General features: G+C 40.5%; 1 long non-coding RNA gene across 1 annotated transcript; it reads right to left on the bottom strand.

The window, feature by feature from the left end:
* Positions 1 to 635: 635 nt before the first annotated feature.
* On the bottom strand, positions 636 to 19,465 carry LOC117018762 (uncharacterized). Its single transcript, XR_004422316.1, has 4 exons — positions 19,027 to 19,465; positions 16,671 to 16,807; positions 5,577 to 5,703; positions 636 to 777 (listed from the first exon to the last, which is right to left on the bottom strand). It is a non-coding gene; the product is annotated as an uncharacterized LOC117018762 (long non-coding RNA).
* Between the last annotated feature and the right edge of the window lie 1,263 nt (positions 19,466 to 20,728).

Raw genomic sequence — 20,728 nt, 5'->3', positions numbered from 1 at the left:
GTAAATTTGATGGTCTCTGCTTATGTCACTTTGTATCTCAGTCCTGTCACATAGGGCAGGGAGCCAAACAAGGGATGTGGCCCCATTTAGTCTTAGTTTGTTTATCTGTAACACGTGGAAGTGAAGGCAGCATTGGGATTTTTTGAGATTGAAAACAGTAAATGTGTATGAGGTATAACTAAAATCACTGCTAATATTCATTAAGCTGATTTGAGGCGTCCAACCTTGTTCAAAGCCATTTACATAAACTGTCAGGCCACAGCGGCTGCGTGTTGTGGCTTAGTTTAAACATCAAGTGGGTCTCTACTGAAGAAAATAGTAAACCTCTGTGCAGAAGCAATTTCATTGGCAGGAATGACAAGTGCTCACATGACTGTCACTCCTACAGGCATTTGATGGAGTCCCGATTTCCTTCCTCAAGGCACCCTCCAGAATTGGAGGAAGAGGAGAGAAACTACCCAATGAGGATGGTTAGAAATGGACATCAGATGGATGCTGGGTCCCTGAGGACGTACTTAAGCTTCCTGAGGGTTCTGACCTGCTCGACCTGCGATTGTGTCAGGCATAGAAATAATAAACTCACTGCTTCTGTATGCAGCTGCAGTGAGGTATTATTGTTTCATACCTTGCTACTTACAACATGCCCATGCAACACCTGGACAGCTGTTTAAAAGCAAGAATCCACCAGAAGTAGCATCAAAGTCTTTCCCCACCATTGTCTTCTCTCTTCAGCCTCTGCTCTCTCCTCTGGTGGTTCAGGTGGGGGCTGACCCAATGCTGCAGAGAAGTGAGAGACATTCAGGTAAGAGAAACAGACCGTAGTGAGATAGCTAACGAAAGCAACACGGTTAAATTATTAAAAAATTATACCTGAGGTGATGTTTTATGAATATGAAACTGATTCTGAGTCTCTCTAGAAAAGTGAGTCAGGGATAATGGTGCCATCTTATGACGTTGAGAAGATTTAAAAAACAATTGGGCAGAATCTAGCAAAACTGTAAAGGAACAGCTCGTGACCCTATGAATCTCTCTAACAAAATGCATACACGGGTTCAGTTATATGTTTAGGGATGTTTATTCCAACACTGTTTCTTTCAGCAAAGAACAATAACAAAACAAACAAAAACTAAATATTGAAATATCAATTAAAAAAACAGTAAACTGGAAAATCACGGTGGCCCATAGGTACAACGAAATACATGGGAAATTTAGGAAAGCAATATTTAAAAGAACCTAAAACCTGTGCAGAACGAATGATCAGGGGCTACAGAAACTCATGGGCTGTGTACCCAGCACAATGGTGAGGAATGTGGTCTCTGCAGAGGAAGTATTGGGTTGGTGTCAGGAGCTCAGTACCTCTTCTTTCAGTGATTTTATAACCAATTCCTCCTTACCTGTCTGTATACTTAGCATATTATACAATGCATGATTAAACAATGACAGACATTGGTAATCAGTACCTTGGATATGCAGCATTCTTTAAAAATACTAGCAGGCATTAATATTGTTGCAATTGTACAGTATATATCTGTCAATGGATGAATGGATAAAGATAATATGATATATATACACACATATATACCAGGGCTGCCAAAAAACATATACACGTGACTTGTATTCATCTTTTGCTATTGGCATATATTGAAAATTACAATTTTAATACAGTTTTTTCCTTTCTTAAAATGTGTATACACTTTTTGTACCATCTGTATATACATATATATACATATGTATACATATATATCATTATACGTGTGTGTGTGTGTGTGTGTGTGTGTGTGTATGGATAGAGAAAGAGTATTATTCAGCCATGAGAAAGAAGGAAATCCTGCCACTTGTGACAACATGGATACAACTTAATGGCATTACACTAAGTGAAATAAGTCAGACAGAGAAAGACAAACACTACATGATCTCACTTATATACGGAATTTGAAAAAGCTAAACTCAAAGAAACAGAGTGGACTAGTAGTCAGAGGAGCTGGGGGTTGGGGGAAATGGCGAGATGTTGGTCAAAGGGTAGAAACTTCTCGTTATAAGATGCTTAAGTCCTGGGATCTAATGTACAGCATGGTGATTATAGCTAACGACACTGTATTATATACTTGAAAGTTGCTAAGCAAGTAGGTCTTAAATGTCCTCAGTCCAAAAAGAAATGGCAATTATGTGACACGATTGAAGTATTAGGTGACACTAAGGTGCTATCTTTTGAAATATGCAAGTGTATTAAATTAACACAGTGTACACCTTAAACTGACATAATGTCATATGTCATTTATATGTCAATAAAGTTGGACATTTTTAAATTATTAAAAAACACATGCTTGCTAAAATATTACAAGTAAGCAACCACATAAACTTTAAGTGGTAATTTTTCTTTACTTTTAGTCAAATTTTATGTAATATGTGTATCTTCAAAATAACTTCTTTTAATTTTTCAATTATAGTTGCATTCAATATTATGTTAGTCTCAGGTGTACAGCATAGTGATTAGACATTTATACCTTTAAAATAATTTCTAATTAAAATCTCAATCTAATGTGACTGAATTTTTTAAAAAAGACTGTTTTTGGCAAAAGAAAAAGAAATGATGGTCCTGGAAGAAACAAACTTCTGTATGTAATATTGGAACATTCATTCCATAGAAGAACATAAAAATTCAAATTCAATTACCACAACACCAACAACTGCAGACACAAATAAGAATAAGAAGAGCCAGCTAGAGTATGAATGTGCAGGTACATTCCTGGTCTAACTCAGTGCTTCCCAGGGCTGCTTACGTGGCTAAGGAGAAGGGTGTCCACTGAAAACCAGACCACTGGTGGAAGGTCGTCTTGGCTTTGCTCCTGACCCTCCTTTGCTTGCCCAGACTCTGTCTTTGAAGAGCAGGTTTGTTTCTGCACATTTTCAGACCTCAGGCTTGACAATTATAGCCACAGCATTCTTAAGATCGATACCCCCATAAAGTTGATAAATATGTTAATAAACTCAGAACTCACGTATGTGGCACACAATGATTTCAAAACCTAGCTGTACTTTAGATTATAGTTAGTATTTCCACAGAGCTTCTGATGTTTTCATGCTGAGGCTCATGCTGCTGCACTCTGACTTTTCAGTATTTCTGCCTCACTCTACTAGACATGTGTCTTAGTAGGTGTGCGATAGTGTAACAGCATACACAGACTGGGTGGCTTAAACAACAGACTTTTTCTCATGGTGTTGGAGGCTGGTAAGTCCAAGATCAAGGTGCCAGCTGATTCACTGCTTGGTCAGAACCCTCATCCTGTCTTGTAGACAGCTTCCTTCTTACTGTGTGTTCCTGTGGCCTTTCCTCATTGGGGGCACTTGAAGATACGTGGTTTTATTGGGACATAACCGCATCGTAAGTCAAGGAGCATATGTGTACACACACACACTCTTCTTCTAAGGACACTAATCCCATCATGGGGCCCCACCCTTATGACCTCATCTAAACCTCAGCACCTCCCAAAGGTCCCACCTCCAATCCAAGTACCATCACTCTGGGAGGGTGGGGCTTTGACTTGTGACTGGGGACACACATTCAGTCCATAACAATGTACTTTACTGTTCCTTTAATACATCCTTTTTATGTCAATGAAAATCATTTCTCTGTCTGTCAGGATTCCCACTTTATTGCTATATCCGAGGCAGCAGGAAATGTTTCTACTACGACACCTGTGTGTCTTCCACACCCAGCAGAACAGATACCATGTGGGTGGCTCATTATTTCACTTTATAGAACTGAATGAAATGCTGCATCCTTTTCCTTATTGAAATTAGCCTCACAAGTATACAAAATATTATTCAGTCTTTTAGTAGATTGCAATTCTCGAGTGGCATCCTGCGGTATAGAGATAAAAGTGATATGATTCCTGCCTACTGATTTATCCCCATCTCTTTGCTCATTCTACTTACAAATCTGTGAATATGACATGATTTCTGTAATTCATCAATGTATGTGATACCTTCTTACCGAAGTATATGTGCCTCGTGGGTGGTTTTTGCCACACAGCTGCACCCATCTGTCTCCTCACACCTGCCCCTAAAGAAAGGAGAGTCTGTGAGACTCCTTTCAGGGACTTTGCTTCACCTTTGTGCTTACACCTTATGTCTCCCTGTTTGGCCCCAGAAAGATGACTGGCTAGTCAAAGACGCGTACAACTCCCCACAGGGAGGGCAACCCAAGCCAGACACAGCCATGTGGGGACCATCTGGGGAACTTGCGGGGTTGACAGAGGTGGGCACAGCCCCCCACCTTCCCCAGGCTAAGGAGAGCCTCTGCCTCTGTGGCTGCATTCCTTGCCACAACCTGCAGGGCAAGTGACTCAGTGATGTGCTCTCCAACTATTCATATGCATAAAGGTTTTGTCCTTGGGGAAGTACTTATCCTGGAACTTATCCTGGGTACTTATCCTGCAGGCAAGGGTGATTGGCTTGAATCAGTTTCCATTGTAATGCATGGGATTCACAGATCTTGAGATTGACAAGCTTTCCTTCTTTTACTTCCACACCTAACTAATAAAAGCCATGTGTTGGCCCAATTTGGGGCTCAGTCCTTGAGACTTGAGTCCCTTGGCCCCATTTGCACTCTACTCTCGTCTGCTGTCTTTTTTAACCTTGTGCCACCCTCCTTGCTTCCCACAACTCTTGTCGTGCTGGACGTGACAGGCGGTCAAGGAATTTTAATGAAATCCCAATTCCTTTGCCTATATGAACATGCAGAATTAAATGTTTAGCAACAACTAGTTTTATGATGAGCAAAATAGTACAGTGTCCTCTCTGGGTGTAGCTTATTCTTTTCTTAGCCCACTATTCACACTAGATAGAAAACTACCAGGTCAGGGAAAAATCAACAACTCATATATGGAGCCTGTAGTTTGCTCCATAATTTTGGTTAATTTTTAGAGCTTTTATGGGACTATGGTTATCAGATTTAAAATGAATAAGAAATTAAACACTCTGTTTCTCCAAATGCCTTTCTCCTGCTGACTATCTGCATTGGTGATGAAACATTTTAGGGCTCAGAGATCTGTGAAGTGCAGAGGTCTATGGGGTTTTGTTTGGTTGAACACGAGGCTAAAACAATGACAAAGTATGACTTGACCACAAAGTAGTGCAATATTCAGACTCCACAGGAACGTTATATACCAGGTAAATGCTAGGAAATCCAGTTCATCCCTGTGGGCAAGGGCTCGGGGCTGTGGGTGTGAAGACCTTGTGTCCACGTCCTGATCTTTATACCATGTTTGGGGTGCATGTAGTACACCAGGAAAAACTCTTAAGCACACAACAAACAACAGGCCTAAAGCCCTTCCCTCCCCCATAGCTCCTCAGGTACATGGAGCTGTGTTCTGAACATACAGAGGGTGTATGCAAAAAATGTATACACGTTTTAAGAAATGAAAAAACTATATTAAAATTATAATACAGTGAATGATGCTAGCATTCATTTGATTAATGCCATCTTTTGAGCGAACGTCATACTACACATTGCTACTATGCTTCAATTCAACTTTGAAAAGTAGTACACAGATAACATCTCTTAAAAAGTGTACCTTTTTTTGGCACTCTGCCCTCCGTATGTCTGCTTCCGGGTCAGTGCATGAGCAAGAGAGAGTGAGACGGGAGAGCAGCTCTGTGAACTCCACAAATATCCACAGTAGATCCATCATACGCATGGGGCTGAGAAAAATGAACAGATTTAAGGAGTTATCCATTAACTTGATGAAGAGGGTAGTGTCTACATTTAGAGAGATAAGTTTCAGGGTTCTGACAATATCTAGCAAGACTGTTATGAACTTACATCAGTTATTCTAACAAGTATATACTCAATGTCCTCGCTGTTTAATGGGTGAAATGATAGGACATCATATAAAATTTCTGCGATAGAAAAATCCCCATAAGTAGAGTTCTGACACGTTCCATGCCATTCGAGTTCTATGCATAATCATTGTTCCTACCATTATGATTATGGTCAGATGTGTATTCACATAAACACACACACTCATAGATACACCCTCAGAACAATAATTTACATAAGTATTTATCAGCAGAGTACATGTTTAGAAATGAAACAAAAAGATTTTGATATGGTCACCACTGAAAGGCGAAATGGGAAGACATCTGGGATATATGCAGATTTTCACTGTCTACCCTTGAGATTTCTACATTCATGAAATGAAAATCAATGAAGCCAAAGATACACTTATATATCTATAAGGAAGTTATTCAATTTTTATGTAATACGTAAGTGAATTAAAAAACATTTCTAAATATGATTCCTATTATTCTGGTTATATTCTGCATGTTTCTTCTGTTTTTTACATGCTCTCTATAACTTTACAAAAACAGGAATTCAACTACCATATTTTGCCATGTATAATGTGCACCCATGATTTTGGCCCAAACTTGCAGGAAAAAAAAATCTTGCATTTTAATTTTTTAATTCAAATTTTTCTTTGTTTATATAGGTACTTGTGTTTTGCATCATAAGGACTTTTAGCATTTATTTATTTATTTATTTATTTTTACACTTTTACCTCATAAGCATAAATAAAAGAATTAAAAACATTTATATAGATACAGAATTAGTACTACCCATGCATAATGTGCATCCTTATTTTTCCTTCACAAATTTGGCCAAGAAAGTGCACATTATACATGGCAAAATATGGTAACTTTCCAAAACATGAAAGAAAACATACATTACATTCCGAGTGGTCTTGGGAATTAGGAGAAAATAAAAATTAAAATTTTGAAATCTACTGAGTAATCATAATCACATTAGCAGCCAGATCTATAGGATCCCGATGCAGAGGCTTGAGGCATATCTTCATAAGGAGACTATTAGCTCGGACAAGGAGCGCAGTACTGGGATCCTGGAGTAGGGACAACTGCAAAGGCACATGGAGCAGAACACGTAACTGTCATTGTCAGTTTCAGGGAGGAATAAAGGGGAAAGAACTTACATCAGAAGGAGCAATGAGAAGATGTAATTCTTTGCCGATTGACTGGATAGTGTGGACATAGCCCATTCTGGCACAAATATGAGGTATGATAAAAAAAATATGGTGAATGTTTAAACTTAAAAAATAATTATTACAGAAAAAGACATATTGCTATTAATTCACTTCAAAATACACCTCCCAGCCCCCGCCTCTGCTTCGAACACACTATCTCATCATTCTTGCCACTTTCTGAAGCAATTCTGGAAGTTCTCTTTCGTGACTGTCTTTAGTTGTGCTGTCGTGGCTGCCACGATGTCCTGAATTGATTCAAAACGTTTACTTTTCATGATCATTTTGGCTTTGGGGAAGAGCTAGAAGTCGCACAGTGCCAGATCCTGTGAATAAGGTGAATGAGGTCACACTGTAATGTTTTTATTTGACAGAAATTGCCATATGCCAGAAGCAATGTGTGACACGGAGCGTTGTCATGATGGAGGATGAAGTAAAGACGCTCATGAAAGAGGACTTCCAGAACTGCTTCAGAAAGTGGCAAGAACATTGGGATAAGGGTGTTCAAATTGAGGGGGAGTATTTTGAGGGGGATTAATGACAATGTGTCTTTTACTATAATAGTTTTTTTGGGGGCGTGTATTGGGGAACAGTGTGCTTCTCCTGGGTCTATCAGCTCCAAATCAAGTCGTTGTCCTTCAATCTAGTTGTGGAGGGCGCAGCTCAGCTCCAAGTCCATTCGCCGTTTTCAATCTTAGTTGCAGGGGGTGCAGCCCACCATCCCACGTAGGAATTGAACCGGCAACCTTGTTGTTGAGAGTTTGCACACTAACCAACTGAGCCATCCGGACGCCCCATAATAATTTTCTTAATTAATTTAAGCATTCACCGTATCTTTTGATCACACCTCATGTATATTTAGGAAATTCTGAATTTTAAACTTAGCTCCATGATAACTTACTTTGAAGCCCAAAGGGTCTGTTTTGCAGTTGGTACAAATTCTTCCATTATGTTTATTTCAAAAGTTTGCTGGATCAAACCACAACTGACAAAATTATATTAAATAAACCCATGTCATGTAAAATTTGTGGAAATTTAAAACATAACATGAGACTCAGCAAAGTTCTCTGCCCATCTTGATACCCACTAGGTGTACTACAGTGGAAAATTATAGAAATACCATAATAGGAAACATTTACTAAAATCTGTATTTCATATTAAAAGTGGCATTCTTATTCAAATAACAAAAGGAGTGATATTCAACATCATTATAATTGATGAGGATTTGAAAATTTACTAAGAATACAAATAAAGGGGAAGCTGGATGGCTCAGTTGGTTAGAGCGTGGTGCTCTTAACAAGTTTGCTGGTTCGATCCTCACATGGGCCACTGTGAGCTGCACACTCCACAACTAGATTGAAACAACTACTTGACTTGGAGCTAATGAGTCCTAGAAAAACACACTTAAAATAAATAAAAGTTAAAAAAAAGAATACAAATAGATTAAAACAGAATTGAAAATCATAAATACTAAAATGAAGAACTTGGGTTTCACATGTTGTTTTATGAGTATAAATATGAATTTGTGAACATGAATTGAATATATTTTTGGCCAAAATTAAAAAGGTGGAACACACTGTCTTCATGGTTCCTTTTCCAGATAAGATGGGATAAGCCTGTCCCATTGAACCGATGGAGCTAAAAAAGTTTGAAGATTCTGAAAGGAATAGTAACGGGACTGAGGAAAAATGCTGGTTTGCAAAGTACTACTGCTTAATTTGTGGTGAGTTTTCTTTTCTTTCCCTTGTGTGTCTCCTAGCCTGAATTTAACATATCCAGGGACCCAGAGGTGAGCACGGCGGGGAGAAGCCCTCTGGTTCCAGTCTGAGGATGAAAAAACAGAACCTCTACACTCAGAGAGTACTGAATGTCCCTCTTCTTCCCTATTTCCCCCCCAAACTCTCCTTCCCAAATCTGGAAGCAACCCTGTTGTCATGGTGACAGTGGCAGCTAAGGGAGCTCACGAGAAGAAAACTAAGAGTAGGAGAACTTTCTTCTCCATTGGGGGGAGTTGCAGTACTAAGGCAGTGGGACCAACCAACCCCCATCATTTTAATTTTTTCTTTCTCTCCTCTGACCATTTCACACCAGACATGGTCAAAACCATGGCCAGAGAACTGAAAGGTGGAACTGATGGAAAGCAGAAAGTCCTGGGAGGTTGTAGAGGTGGGGAGCTGACGTTGGGATTCCTTGAAGTAGTTTATGAATGCACAGGACCTGCCCCACTCTTACTGCCCTAGTGTGGATCTCATCCTAATTAGCATACCAAAGACAACTCCCCAGGCTCCACACTGAAATCCCACTGGTGGAAATGCCAGATAGTAAATATTTTTAGCTTTATGGGTCATGTTGTCTCTCTCAAAACTACTGTTCTTCACCACTGCAGCCATAGACAATGAAATGATTGTGCATGGCTTTTCCAATCAAATTTTATGCACAAAAATGGGTTTGGGCAGACTGCATCCCTCAGACCATAAATCCACAGAAATGTGTGATGGTGTTTATCCCAGCACCAGGGTGAATAATGTCTCTGCATTGACGCTTTAAAACTGTAAACACATTTTACCTATTTTTCTCATCGATACAGTGGTTAAATTCACAGAACAAATTCCACATGTATCTTCTGAATTTTAATTTCAGAATAATGCCTGGCCCAAAATAACCTCTAAATAAGTACCATCTTAAATTAATACTATCATTATTTATTATGTAAAATATATTTAAACACATACAAAGAAACAAATGTAGTGATATACATTAGTGTATTTTATAAACACGTGTAAAAAAAAGGACACTAAAGTCTTACTGTGGTAGTGCACTGAAATGCTCATTTTCTGGAAATCAGGGTGGAATTCCCTTGATAGTGAAAAATATAAAATAAAATGTCATTTTAAAAAAATTTTCCATTTTCCTTCTTTCTTTATTTTTTACTGACAAAAATTCTTTGCTTGACCAAACTTTAGTCAGGCTCCTGAATCTTTCTCTAGTCCCATCTGTGCACGTCCTTATAAAATCTAGCTTTAGCAAGAAACCTGCTAAGCCACTTTAACCAGAATACCCCACCCTGGATAGCTGATCATCTTCAATATCTAACGAGCTTCCTCATCCTCCACCTTCCCCCGTTTATGTCTGAGACGTCCAGCTTCATCTTGCTGAGATGTCTTCAGCAAGAATCTTGTTAGGTCGATTTAGCCAGAGCCCCTCTTACACATTTCCACTTAGTAACGTTCTATCTGCTGATCCCCACCCCCTCATCCATGGCTATAAATTCTCACTTGCCCGTGCTGTATTTGGTTTTTAAAACTAACCTCTCTCTCTCTCACTGTAAAATCCCATTACAGTGGTCCCTATACCTATTACAATGGTCCTGAATAAAGTCTGCCTTACCATCTTTAACAGGTGTCATTGACTTTTTTTCTTTAACATTAACATCAGCATATATTCCTATCAAAAACAACAACAATAGGAGGGTAAAAAAAAAAAGTATACAAGATCAAAGGACAATAGAAACAACTAATAAAGCATAGCAGACCATAGTGTGTTTATGTTGGGATTCACTCCCTTTCCCTTACCTTCTCTAATATTGCTTAAACATTTCATCAAAGCACAAAATGGAGGCAAATCAAAATAATGAACAACCAAAATAAAACACATGACTTTTGAGGTTCTATAAGCTACAATGTTGTTTACCATGAGCAATGAGCTGATTAAGGCGCAGGGTCAGAAATTACTTTCCTGGGTTAAATCATACATTTGTAAATCAAGCTTTGCTGAAATACAGCCATGCCCATTCATTTTTATATAGCCCATGGCTGCTTCCATGCTGTAACTGCAGAGGTGAATAATTGTCTCAGACCATAAGACCCTGCAAGCTTTAAAAAAATCCAGAACTGGAAGAAAAACATAGGTGACCCAGAGGCAGTACAAATTAGAAAAATAATTTGGAGACTGTATGATCAGTTTTAAAGTGAGAGCTAGGGTAAAGGACTAAGGTACATCAGGATACATGGAACAACAAGGTCCAATAGCTGTTTTAAAAGTTGTAACACTTTTTTAAACCTTCCACAATTAAAAAAAAAAGTATTATATAATGTGAATATGGAGATTTAGGGGATAAGTTTGACTTTGAAACCCCTAAAGTCCTCTCATATTAAAGACATTTTGTTGTAAAAGAAAAACACGAGAGAATCAAAAGAGAATCTTAAAGACAACATCAAAATGATTTGTTTCCTATAGACACTCAAGTTGAGTATTATTAAAAAATACTGAAACTTTTCAGATGAATGCAGTAAACCAAGTGAAAAGGATCAATATTTTAAAAGGTAGAGGATAAAACTACGGGTTTAGGCAATGTTTATATAACTATAAAAAGGGGAAGGAAGAGAGGGTTGTAGAAACACCACAGTACATATTTTTCTGAAAAACAAAAAACCGAGGTTAATACAAAGTTAAAGTGTCAGTACTAAAACAATTACACAAAGTCTACGGATGATTTTCTTATTTTTTTAATGAGGCGAATACTCATGTACTCGTTAAAAAGTCTTTGCTAAGCAAACGACCGAGAGGAAATCCCCAGCGGGAGCCTTAAAGCGGACGGACAGGGAGAAGCTGGCGGAAACGGAAAGCCGGAGCGGAAAGGGCGACGCACCTCCTCCCGCCCCGCCCCCTCCGGGCCACTGGAACAGGATCCACGGCTGAGAGCGCTGGGGGCGGGCCCGCAGACCACGTGACCTTCCCACAGCGCCCCGCGAGCCAGCGGGCTGCGCCTGCAATGGCCGGGTTCCCGCGGGCTGCAGGTCTGAGCCGCGCGCTCAGAGCACTGTCCCTGTCGGTGCGGCCTGGGTCGGACCTGCGGGGCGTCGGGGGCGGGGCTCAGCCGCAGAGCCGACAGCAGGCGCCGGTCTATCAGACTCAGAACGTTTTAAAGAGATCACACTCATGAACTCTAGTGCGATTGGAGAGGAATACGGTGTATTTGGACACACACACACACACACAACTGGATGTGACCGCAGTCAACTGAGCTAGATTTACGAGCAAACATGAATGTATATGTGTCCATGGAACACACTCTGGCACACCCTGTTTGTAAATGAAATAAATCAGTCCATCAGGATTCACACCAATCTTTAACCCTTAAGTGACATGTAGGAAGCTGCAAAGTGGATACGGGCCAGGCTTCTTTGTATCGTTATTGAGAATGAGAATGACACACACACACACACACACCCGCAGCGATTATGCATTATGTTTCACTTTTGAAATAAATATTTTTAAAATCCTGTTCAGATGAACACAGGCACTTCTGGCTCCTGGATCCCAACTTTTTTTTTTTTGAACTTTTTAATTTGTCATTGGCCTACGGTTTTTGTTGATGCTAGATGGCGCTGTGAGTTCAGAGGTCCCGGATTCCCCAAAACACTGTATAGCCTGTACTTCTGAAATTTAAGAAGGTGAATTTAAGGCATGAAAGTAACCTGTGTTTGGAGCTGAATTTCCTCCTTCCAGGAAGAGTGTTCATGGTCCGACTGGAGCAGGAGAAGGTTGTGTCCTGAAAACATTAAATTTTTCCGTGGCCATTCTCCTGATCCTTCATCTGTCTCTTCTTTTGTCCATCGCACACTCTTCCCTTTGCCCATGCAGAGTCTGACTCTAAACCCCATATGTTTTTACTTGAAATTTACAAGACTCTAACATTCTCATTTTACAATTATACCAGCTGTGTTCGTAGCAAGCAGACCCTGATGAAACATGAAAATCTATAAAATCCAAACACATTAACATGGAATAAAATCCTACAAAAACTAGCCCAGTCACCTATTTCCAGTTTTCTTCAGGTTACTGAAATGTCTACTTTTCATGTGATATCTCAAATCTTTTGACTTCTGTACATTCACTGGTCTACCTGAATGCAAGTCCTTCTTTTGTCTTCCCTAACTCCTAATTTTCATGGCTTTCTGCTGCTTGTTCTTTCTGTATTCAATCATAAAGTGCTTTCTCCAGGACACCTTCAAAGACCGTTTACATTCAGGTTGCGTGGCAGGGCATCTTGTGGGTTGCAACAGAATAATACACATTCCTTGCTACCACACATCTAGTCTGATTTCCACGCTGGATTCAAATTGCCACTTGACTTACATTTCAAGGAGAAACTATCTTTTTGCCTATCTGTCCAACCCTCACATATAGCAAAATACATGATGCCCTGTGGTTGTACTAAACATTTTCTTAGTTTTCAAAAATGAATGGGTCATACTCAGTTGTCTTCATATTGTATTTCCCTGAAAATAAGACCTAGCCAGACAATCAGCTCTAATGAGTCTTTTGGAGCAAAAATTAATATAAGACCCGGTATTATATTATATTATATTATATTATATTATATTATATTATACCCAGTCTTAATTATAGTAAAATAAGACCGGGTCTTATATTAATTTTTGCTCCAAAAGACTCATTAGAGCTGATTGTCCGGCTAGGTCTTATTTTCAGGGAAACACGGTATATCCCAATAATGAGTAACTGGATATAGAAGTTAAAAAATGTATTTTACAATAGTCTCTAAAATATGATATGCTTAGGGATAAATTGCAAAAGGTCACAACAGAAATTTCGGGTGATGAGCAATGGTCTGTGTCTTAATCATGGTGGTGGTTGCATTACTGGATGCATTTGTTGAAATACATTGAATTGTCTACTGGAAAAGGATGAATTTCACCTTAATAAACTGAACTTAAACATAAATGGGCTACTGCATCAATTTCCTTATTTTTGGTCTTTCTTTCTTTGACTTAGTAGTGCCTCCCCCATGTTAAAAATGTGAATATCCCTTTTTCATAGTAGAAAATTTCAATTCACACCTCCTGTATAAAGTGGTAAGAGTGCTGCCTATGCATTCAGATTTATCTCTTGCCCCAATGTGTCCTCAGTTTTATGAACAGATCATTCTTCTTGCCTTGTTCCCCTTGAACATCTTTACCTCTGGGTAGTCATTCCATTATTTCTGTAGCCTTTAAATCTGTGCTGGTGCTTGTTATGTGTGCAATGTGTCTTCCCAAAATTCATATGTTGAAGCCCTAACACCCCATACCTCAGACTGTGAATGCTTTTGGAGAGAGAGCATTTAAAGGGGTGATTAACTTAAAAGAAGGCCATTAGGGTGGGCCTCAATCTGACTCGTGTCCTTATAAGAAGAGAAAATTTGAACATGCAAAGAGACATCAAGGGTAATAACACAGAGAGGAAAGACCACGGTGAGAAGGTGGCCATCTGCAAATCAAAGGAAAGGGCTCAGAAGTAACCAAACCTGCCTACACCTTGATCTTCGACTTCCAGCCTCCAGAACTGTGAGAAAAAAATTTTTTAAGTCACTCAATCTGTTGTATTTTGTTATGGCAGCCCTAGCAACTGACCTCCTGACCATTCAAGTTGATCTTAGATAACTGTCCCTTGGAGTGATAAAATACACTGAGCTTAGGTTCTGCTTCTCTCTTCCCCATTATAACTTTTTAATTGTACATCTTGCTCAGTGGTTCTGCTCAGATTTAATATTCTTCATTTTAAAAGAGCCAATGGTTAGCAAATAGATGAGAATAATATAAAAAGTCATTACACGGATGACACAGGTTTGTGGGAGAAAAACAACTGCGATGAGCTGTGAATTGATCTTTTGATCTCTAAACACATCACAGCGCTGGTCCTCTGGGAGATCAGTGGAAGGTAGCAACCCAGAAAGAACAGTGACAAGGACAAATAGTCAACCTATAAGTAAATAAAACATCTAAAATATCAAGCCGTGCTTTTCTTCTATGACAATTAGATGATTGCTTTTAATTCTTCCTATCTATTTGATTAAAAATTTGAGTGAACTATGGCAATGCTGAACTGCTATTCATGTTATTTTGGAGAGACTAAATTAATTTATTCACATGTAAGAAGATACATATGGAAATATTACCTTTTTAAAATTAAATTTTAAAAGTTTGCAATTGTGGTAAATTACACACAATATAAACTCGACCATCGTAACTACTTTTTAGCATACAGTTCAGTAATAGTAAGTACAATCACACTTTTGTGCAACCAATCTCTAAAATTCTTTTCATCTTGTGAAAATGACACTCTGTGCCCATTAAATAACTCCTCAATTCTCCCAGCCCCCTCCATCGTCATTAAGCTTTCCTCTATGTTTTATTCAAGAAGTTTTATAGTTTTAGACCTTATATTTAGGTCTTTGATTCATTTTGAGTTGTTTTAGTATAAGGTTTAAGGACCGAACTTTATGCTTTATACTTGACATGTGGATATCCAGTTTTTTCACACCATTTGTTGAAAAGACTGCCTTTTTCTCATTGAATGGTCTTGGCACCTTTGTCATAAATCATCTGACCACATATGCAAGGGTTTATTCCTGAGCTCTCTAGTCTATTTCATTGGGCCGTATGTCTGGCTGTATGCTGATACCACACTGTTTCATTTACTGTAGCTTTGTAATTAGTTCTAAAACCAGGAAGTGTAGGACCTTCATCTTTGTCCCTTTTCAAGATGGCTTTGACAAGACAGCTTAGGGCCTTTTGAGGTTCCATGTGAATTTTAGTATGTGATGTCTTTGATCCTGACAGACCATCTCCTTGACCAAACTATGACCAAGTTCCTCTGAAAACCTGGCTATCAGGTTCTGAACTAGGCCTCCATCTGGGCCCATGAAAAACTAGACTCTCAAATAATTCTTCCCTTCTCCTTATAAATTAAAAGATTTAAACAAATACTATCATCATTTCTAACAGCTCAATCCTGAAGTTGACTCGAGGCTGCCAAAAGAATTTACTGTTTTTTCTCACCAACACCAGATCATAGATCCCCTTTTCTTAGAACATTTACTAAAATGGGATTACACTTTTGAGTCCTTCCTCTGTCCCTTGCAGATGTATATGTATCTCTTTCAACTCAGGGGTTGACCCAAGATTTTCTCCAGGACCCAAAATTTTCCTTGGAAATGAAATTAAGAAGGACAGCGCCTTTGTTAAGAAGATGGAAATTTAACTTCAATAATTGTCAGCTAGCAGACAAGGTGGCCCTAATTAATTTATACTGACCAGCTTTTGTCATTTTTTTCACTCCTCTGAGCCTCTCATTTCCATGCCTTTTCCCTCATCCTCTCTTTAAAATGCCCAATCACCTCTGTACAAATAGAAGTTGAGTCCATTTAACCCGGGATCCTCTATGCCATTGCAATAATATATTACCGATTAAAATTCTGTCCTGACCACTTCAAGTGCTGCCCAGCTTTGTTTACCTCTGACAATACCACTAAACTGTATATTTTGGGTGACGAGGAGGGGATACTTGGATCTCATGTTTTACTTGTAAACTGTGGGCATTTCAGTAAACACTACATAACAGGTTTTTGATTTTGGAGGCTGCCACTTGCTATGCAGGCCACAGCTTGAGGTCACCTCCCTTGTAGAGATTATGAGACTTGTATTGTCACCAGGCCAAATGTGACATGCCAGGGCAGTTTTTCAATGTGGTGTTCAAAGAATGTGATGCTGGAGGACAGAAGAATGAAATCAAGCCTTAGAGTGGAGGGAGGCAGACAAAACACTAAAAATTCCAGATTTGTTTGCTACTTACGTGCTGTTGGCAGTGGGTTTTCATATTGAGGAATAAGATTCGTGGAGTCTGGCTGCCTGGGCTGGTTTTCCAGTCCTGCCATTTTCTGCGTGGCTTTAGGCAAATTTCGTAACTTGGCTGAGGCTCAGATTTCTAATCTGTAAAACAGTAACAAGAGTCCTGATACAATATTTTGAAGTATAGAGGTGATAACCCATTTGGCTATTCACACTACGGCTAAAATATACCAGTATCTGTACAGTGAGGCTTGGTTCTAGGAAGTTCCTGTGCATATTCTCACTGCTGGGTTGTGGGGTGTGGGAACTGGGTCACATCACAGATTCTGTCTCCTGGAGCGGCCCCACAAACCACACGTTGGCCATCAGTTTTCCATGTGGGTGCCCATCTGTCCAGACCATTGTCCTGACTCTACATCCAGAATCAAGCAGTAAGCTTTAGCCAGTGTGGAGATGGGTAAAGAAGGGGCATCGTTGTTCTTTGTGGCTTTTTTTCTTTCTGCACTGAGGCTCACCAACTTAAGAGACACTTCTGCTCAGAAAATAACAATAAAAATGTTGATTGAGCATAAGTACGTACTAGCTACATATTTAATTCCCACGATTTTTAATGAGATGGTCATTGTTATTGCCATTGAGCGTCTAACAAAATCAGGTATTTGGTAAATGACGAGCAGCCTTCAATCTAGTAAGTGGTAGAAACAGGAAAGCCTCACAGTCAATTTCCCAGGTTTCTGTGACCAGCTTTTTACCACGGCCCACATTTTAGGATCATGCAGACCTGGAAACAGCACTTGGGATATGTCCCTGCTTTCTTAACTATCTCCCTGTTGTTGCCAGAACCTAGCCCAGATGCAGGAGAGGGGAGTGTGACAGACACAGCTTGTTGGTTCACTCAAGGTCTATCTCATCAAACAGTCCCCCAAGTGTAGTGCTAAGAGGAGAGGGCGATCGGCCAGCACGCGTGCACACTGGGCTCCCAAGTACATCATGACTGCACTGAGGCAGGCGTCACAAAACTAGGATAGGCACAGAAGAAAAAGGCAAAGACACAAGGAAAAGTCACTTGGATTGGCCCTCAACCCTTTCATCTTCCTGACTGAAAAAAGACAGGGACCTTGGCATGCCACTGCCATCTTCCAACAGTCCAACGATGAAGGGCTACCCATTAGAGACGAAGGGAACAATGTGTGCATGTAGGCTGAACCACTCCTAGGGACCCTAACCTGCCTTTTTGATCATTTCTTGTTATGTGTGGCTGATAAACTTGCAGCATTATGAAATAGTTCAAGTTGAGTTTTCTATTTATAAGAGCGAAACAAAATTATCTCAAGAGAAAGAGACACCAGTAAGGCTCATCACCTCTATTTGTTTAAAAAAATCAAAAATTAAAAAACTCTCGTTACCTTTAAATTTGCCAATCATCTTGCTACATAAATGCCATATTATATGTAGTTTGCATGGAGCATGGGATTGCTTTTCACAGGAAGTAAAATGAAGGTGAATGTTCTAATAGAGTGCAGATGATGGGTAATTTTTGGACTGAGATCTGACCTTTAGATTCTGTATATGGAGTGTCGACCCCTAGAGCAGACATACCCTTTGAAGGGAAAATATCCATAAAGCAACAATGCTTTTGTTCTGTTGGCTGTTCACATCTCATAAACCTAGAACAAATAGGCCTTCCAGAATAGTTGTTAGACAATTAAATAAAGGATTTCACTACTTGCATAGCAGATATGTGCTATCGAGTCTCTCAGAGATGCACCCTGTAAGGATGCTTCTTTGAATTCTTTCTACCCCATCTTGCTTTTGTGTCTCTCGGTTTCCTGTGAGGAAATCCCTTTTCAACACAGATTGAGGAATCCCATCTTCAGTCTCCAGGCCACTCAGCAGCCTCTGCACAAGCGAACTATGTCAGAGAGGTGTCAGCATTCAGCGGGAAACAATGGACGTCACTGAATTGGCTAAATACTAGAAATGTGGATCAATACAATTTCTGGAAAACACTAAAACGGGAAAACTGCAACATCTGCCTTTTGTTTTTAAAAAAATCCCATTCTACTAGTAAAGATGCTTGAAAAGATTACAATAATTGAAAAGATTCTTTGAAAAATGGTTACAAAGGTATTTTTAAAAACAGGAATGAAACATATGCACAATGCAAATCTATGAATCTGGTTGTAGATAATATTTATGTGATTTAAAATATGAGCATTTACACTCAGATGTTAAAGACATTTGCATGCCAAAACAGAAAGCGAGAACAAATATTACAAGGCAAGGCCTGAAGCAGTAGTGTACAGCAAGCAGTACGACTTCTGCACAAACGCGTTCTTTATACAAATTCTCCAACTGACCCCAGAGGAAGAGCAGAGCAGCTGACCTCGTCTGTGCAGCAGACCCCGCAGGGAGACCCTCAGCCGGGCCCTGTGCTCAGCGGTGCCTGGGAGGCCCCGCCCTTGGTGGGCAAAGTCCGAGGAACGGATTGAGCTCAGTAGGATTGAGCTCAGTAGGTCGTCTGCGCTTGCGCAGGAGGCCCCCAGGGACTCCGTTGCCAGGCTCCCACCAGCGCTGGCTTTTGCTGGTGCGATGAATGGAAAAGTCCTGGAGGCTCCAGAGAGCACGGAAAGTGAAAGAGGAGGCACGCCATCGAATAAAATCCACTGGGAATGTACTAAAAAATGAAAGCAGGGAATGGTGTTGGGGGGCTTGCCTAAGTTCTATGGGGATTTTGGAGACTTGAATGTGATCCTCTATAGCACCCTTGCTGGGAAAAAGAAATTCAACTTCAAGGACCGGCGGCGTGGGGGAGTTAGAGATATATGGAACAGGGGTCATGCCGTTAGGGAACTATCCCCCTCCCTTTTGTTAGAAGTGGTCTACGTATTGTGGTTATAGAAGAATATCCGTATTTTGGGAAAATGCAGGCGGGGATGTCATGATACCTTATTTACTCCAAAATCGTCTATTCACACATGTGTATATAGGTGAGTTTACTATAGCAATATGTTGATAATTCTGAATCTGGGTGGCTCGATATGGGTGTTAATTTTACAATTTCTTTTGCTTTTCTAAAAAACACCCAACAAATCCATTTTCACTGTAAACTTTAAAATTTTAAATTCAAGAAGAAAGTTCTCTGCCAAATTATATATTAAATGCTGGAAGTACTACGATATAATATATTGCATGAACTATTTGATCCCATTAAGTATTGTCCAACTTTCTTTAACATAATCAAATCATTCTGAAATGGGTTCCTTCTGTGCACAGCTGCGGATCGATTTAACCCTCAGTTTTCTGTTAAGGCTGCTCCTGGCCTCCCGCTTGTGGACGCCAGGTGGCGCTGTGAGCCGCCGGCCGCTCTGAATTTTCGGATCAAGGTCTGCATCCCACCTTCACCTGCAAAATGAGGGACAGGAGTCTGCACTCCGATGGGTGGGGGGCTGGGGTGTAAGCGATGCACAGAGGGAGGCCAGCAGGACCACTCAACGTCCCGATGGTCCGCGAGCCGGGATCCCTCTCTACTCCCTCCCCGCTGCCCCTCCCAGCCCAGAACCCCTCCTGCCAAGGCCCAGGGACCTCCCTAGTGGACAGGCACCATCCTCACTTATTCTGACGTCTTCCCGACAGGCACACCTCACGGGCGGGGGTGACGTTTCAAGGAATAAGACCCAGACATTCAAACTTCCTCCACACCAGGTGCATTGCTCTGCGGGCCGCCGCCGCTGCCTCACGTCCTGACTTGCCGTCTCACCTGCCGGTCCCAGCACGGTCTGCCCTTCATGCGCCTGGCATCCTCGCGCGTTACTGTCCCCCGTGTTCCTTCCCATGCATCGGCCTCTTCTCACGCCCTTGCCTCGGTCAGGACACACTCTCCCCTCCCCCTGCCCCCCTCCCCAGTTTGCCGCGCTCACCGCTCTCACACCTGAGCACATTCTCAGACGTGTCGTCCAAGAGGCCGCCCTGTGTGGCCCATCCCGGGTCTGACTCCCGTCGTCTGCGTTCCCAGGCGCAGCTCTCCGCCCACACGGTAGTTTTCTAAGTTTTCTGCAACCC

The sequence above is a fragment of the Rhinolophus ferrumequinum genome, chromosome 28, assembly GCF_004115265.2.
Source record: "Rhinolophus ferrumequinum isolate MPI-CBG mRhiFer1 chromosome 28, mRhiFer1_v1.p, whole genome shotgun sequence".
Classification (NCBI taxonomy): domain Eukaryota; kingdom Metazoa; phylum Chordata; class Mammalia; order Chiroptera; family Rhinolophidae; genus Rhinolophus; species Rhinolophus ferrumequinum.
This window is presented reverse-complemented; position numbering and strand designations above follow the sequence as displayed.